We start from the raw sequence: 4,564 nt of genomic DNA, 5'->3' as shown, positions 1-4,564 counted from the left end.
AAATCCCTTTGAGGCAGGAAAAGCGCCTTTCTGAGGCAAAAACTACTGGTTTAGGGCAAAACCGCCGCTTTAAGGGCGAAAATGGGAATCATTTGAGGTATAAAACGAAGGTGTGAGGGGAAATTTAATCTTTGAGGGCAAAACGGTCCCTCTAAGCTCAACAACCCGCCGCTTTTTGGGGTAAAATGGAGCAATTTAAACGATTCTCTCCCCGTTCCTGCCAGCCCCGCGCCTCCCAACACCTTTCTCCAGCTCCCTCTCGCGTCCCTCCTCCTCCCCATTCCCCTCCCCGCTGTACCTCGCCCTCGCTTTTGGCGTCAAAAGCCGCTTTTTCTCCGCCTCCTCCCTCCCCTCAGCCGGGCGGAAGCGGGAAAACGCGCGCTCGGCACAAAATGGCGGCCGCCTCTGTCCTCACCCAACATGGCGGCGCCCTCACAGCACCCGCCCCCTTCACCGTAACGGCGTCCGTACAACATGGCGGCGTCCGCACAGCACCCGCCCCCTTCACCGTAACGGCGTCCGTACAACATGGCGGCGTCCGCACAGCCGCCATGTTGGGTGATTTGTACCTCCCACGAGCTCCTTTTCCCACCTCACAGCAGCGGTTTTGCCCCTGAAACGGCCGTTGTCGCCTCAAACCGAACCTGTGACCAACCCGCCCTCATTTTGTGACTCGAAACCCCCATTTTGGTTGGATTTTCGGGCCATTTGGGGCGTTTGGGGCTCATTTGGGGAGGGTTGGGCTCATTTTGGGGGGGTTTGGGTACATTTTGCGGAGTTTTGGATTAATTTTGTGGGGTTTGGGGTCATTTGGGAGGTTTTGGGCTCATTTGGGGGGATTTCGGGTTCATTGGGGGGGGTTGGGGCCATTTGGGGGCGTTTTGGGCACATTTTTCTGAGTTTTGGGTCATTTGGGGCTTGGGGCTCATTTTGTGGGGGTTTGGGTTCATTTTGTGGGGTTTGGGCCATTTGGAAGGTTTTGGGCTCATTTTGGGGGATTTTGAGTTGATTTGAGGGGTGTCTAAGCTCATGGGGAGACCTCTCCCCCCCCCCCCCCCCCCCCTCCAATTCCCCTCCCAGCTTACCCCGAGGGACATTTTGGGGGCGGGAGGGGGAGTTATTGCACCATCAGGGGGGTGGAGCCCCCCTAAACCCCACCTACCCCCCCGAAAAGAGTGGGTGGGCTTCGGCTTGACCACCCCCCACGCTCTTTTCCCCTCCTCCACCCTCCCTACGTCTTTGGGGGGTATCAGGGACAGCCCCCCATCATCCGGGGCGGGGCTGAGGTGCCACAGGGCAGCAGAAACTCATCGAGAGAGGGGGGAGGTGAGTTGGGGCGGTCTTGGGGGCTTTTGAGGGGTGGTGTGGGGTTGTTTGGGGTGGTCTGGGGGCGTTTGAGGGGGTCTGTGGGGGTTTGGAGGGTTTCAGGGTCGATTGAGGGGATATGGGGTCACTTGGGGGAGTTGGAGTCTTTTGTGGGGGTTTTGGGGTCATTTGGGGGGGCTTGGGGTCGTTTGGGGGGATATGGGGTCACTTGGGAGGCCTGGGGAGATTTGGGGTCGTTTGGGGGTGTTTTGGTATCATTTGGGGGAGGTTAGGGGGGAGTTTGGGTCGTTTGGGGGCATTTGGAGTCGTTTGAGGGGGTTTGGGCTCATTTTGGGGGGTTTTGGGCTCATTTGGGTTGATTTGGGTCCATGTGGGGGCTCTGGGGGCATTTTGGGCTTTTTGGTCTCATTTGCAGGAGTTTTGGGTCATTTGTAGGGGGTTGGGGCCATTTTGAGGGGTTTTGGGATAATATGGGGGGGTTTGGGCTCATTTGGGGGGCTTTTTGGACCATTTTGGGGGGTTTTGGGTCATTTGAGGAGGTTTCAGGTTCATTTAGGGGGGTTTGGGTCTCATTTGGGGGGATTTTTAGACCATTTTGGGGGATTTTGGGTCATTTGAGTAGGTTTTAGGTTAATTTAGGGGGGTCTTGGGCTCATTTGGGGGGATTTTGGGTCATTTGGGGAGGTTTTAGGTTCATTTAGAGGGGGTTGGGGCTCATTTGGGGGGATTTGGGGCTCATTTGGGGGGGTCTTGGGCTCATTTGGGGGAGTTTTGGGTCATTTGGAGGGAGTTTTGGCTCATTTGGAGGGAATTGGGGTCATTTGGGTAGGTTTTGGGCTCATGTGGGAGGCTTTTGGGACAATTTGGGGGGGTCTTGGGCTCATTTGGGGGAGTTTTGGGATCATTTGGGGGTTTTTGGGTCATTTGGGGAGGTTTTGGGCTCATTTGGGGGGCTTTTGGGGCCATTTTTGGGGGTTTTGGGTCATTTGAGGAGGTTTCAGGTTCATTTAGGGTGGTTTTGGGCTCTTTTGGGGGGACTTTAGGCTCATTTGGAGGGGTTGGGGTTCATTTGGGGTTGTCTTGGGTCATTTGGGGGGGTTTGTGCCCTTTGCCCTTTGCCTCTTGGCTTGGGGGGGGGGGATGTTTTTTGCGGGGGGAGGGGACATCCCCTTTCCATGATGCCCTGGGTGTAAGAAATATTGATGTTGCTTTTGCAGAATTAGAACTTAAGACAAGGAGTTTCGACTGCTGTCTGTGTCTGTGTGGTGTAAATCAGGGCACTGACCATAAGACAGTTACCTGCTTGTTTGTAGCGTTAACTAGAGTTTTAAATCTCAGGCCTGTGGGGAATGGGTCATAATGTACAAAAACCAGCCATCCCCTGAGGGGATTGTAGGTGCCTGGAGAAGTTGTAAACCTTGGAGTACCTGATCAATGGGGAAACAAGGAAGGGACCCTGGATAGGGAATAACAAGCCCAATGTTGTACCTGTCAGGGGTGCTGCTGGCTAGGACACCGCTCTTGCAAGAACGCTTCATACAAGTGCTTCCCTGCAGAGTCTGACCCGAGTCTTTCACGAGGAAGCTTGTTTTGTTTCTCACATGGATGTTCTGTCATTTCTTTTTATGTGTTAGAGGTGTTTATACTTGTTTCATCTCAACAGTGGTCAGTAGGGATGCAGCTAAAATCTAAACTGGAAGCTGTGCAACGTAATCTTAAATACAGTGCAGTATAGTGCTAGATTCTACTCAATTCCACAAGGCATCAGGGAAAAGTCCTTTTCCCAGAATATAGCTAGGATAGCTAACCCCAACTGCCCAAGGGACATTCCATACCATAGGATGATGTTCTCAGCAATAAAACCTGTGGGGAAGGAGGAGAAAAGGGGAAGCCAAATTCAGTAAGTAGAGACGTTCCCAAGTCAGTGTTAATACACGCTGAAGCCCTCCAGGAGATGCATAAACATCTGGCCACCAGTGGGAAACGATGTATTCCTCATTTTGCTTTGCTTCTACACCTAGCTTTTGTTTTACCCCTTGAGGTGTTTACCTATTTCACCCATCAACCTAGGAGTTTTCTCACTTTAATCCTTCCAGGTCTGTTAATCATCCCACTGCAGGAGAGTTAGGAAGCAGCTGTGTGGTGTTGAACTGGGATTAACCCCTAAGAGCAGGAGACCCAGATCAGAGGAGAGACTGGGATAGAACTGGTTACAAAGGCTAAGCAGAAAGCTATGACTCTATTATAAAGAAAACAACTGTCCTGTAGACTCCTGAGCATGAAGAAAAGCCCGTTGATGGGGTTTGTTGTGTGTTCTGTGTTTTCATACATAGTTCTTGAAAACAATAGGGAAGCCTTATGTCACTGAACTTTACACAGTGTTTGGTTGAACAAACTGTTTAGATAATAGCAATACCTTTTAGATTGTATGTGCCATTAATTACAGTGCTAAAGAAACTTGAAAGCTGAGAAGTCCTTTAATGACCTAATGGCTTGAAGTTGAAAGATGCTTTGCTTGTTGGCATTCTGTATGCTCAGTATCCAGCCCCAGTACTTTTTAACGGGCCTCACTAAAGATTAAGTTTTTAGATTTGCTGCTCAGATAGCTTCTGCTCAAATAATGGGATGTTTTTAAGTCTAATATTACCTGGTTTTGTTATCTACTCCTTGCCCTAGGTTGAAAGTCCGAGTTGCTTCTGGGTTCCTATGGAAGGATGTGAGCCTTACACAGTCAATGAAATAGAATATAAAAACCTGACTGCTGCAATGAATCAGCTCTACCACACACCTTACAAAGATGTGGATGAGGCAAAACCAGTCACGGTAGAAGAAGGACAGGTAAAAGCACCGTTATGTTGTGTAGATAGCAAGAGTCTTTGCATTGGTTTGGGGCTGAAGCATCCAGGGTGCTTTTTCAAAACAATATTGTCAGGCACTGGAAGCATTCATGTGGATCCCATATAGAGCAAAGAAATGTAGACTGTATCGCACACAGCCAGTGACACTGCATGTCAGCTTCTGTGGAAGTACTGCAGGAACAGTGTAAGTAGAGTTTAATAACTATATTAGTAAGTTTCCTAAGCATGAAGTCTTGTTACATCAGTTATTTTTAGAAGAGATTGTGTTTCAAGAAGAAGGTAGGAAATCAGGTTACAAAACCTGTTTCAGAAGAGCAGTTCTTAAACAGAACCAATTGGTGATTAATGAATGTTTCTTCCTTAGTGATTCCAGTTTTATT

The 4,564-nt window shown here is 49.7% G+C and overlaps 1 long non-coding RNA gene across 1 annotated transcript; it reads left to right on the top strand.

Moving 5' to 3' along the window:
* The first annotated feature begins 1,250 nt into the window (after positions 1-1,250).
* Positions 1,251-4,362, top strand: LOC133629270 (uncharacterized). The gene is made up of 3 exons (XR_009820991.1): positions 1,251-1,326; positions 4,003-4,164; positions 4,259-4,362. It is a non-coding gene; the product is annotated as an uncharacterized LOC133629270 (long non-coding RNA).
* Positions 4,363-4,564: the final 202 nt, after the last annotated feature.

Source organism: Colius striatus, unplaced genomic scaffold (genome assembly GCF_028858725.1).
Source record: "Colius striatus isolate bColStr4 unplaced genomic scaffold, bColStr4.1.hap1 scaffold_35, whole genome shotgun sequence".
NCBI classification, from domain to species: domain Eukaryota; kingdom Metazoa; phylum Chordata; class Aves; order Coliiformes; family Coliidae; genus Colius; species Colius striatus.
This window is presented reverse-complemented; position numbering and strand designations above follow the sequence as displayed.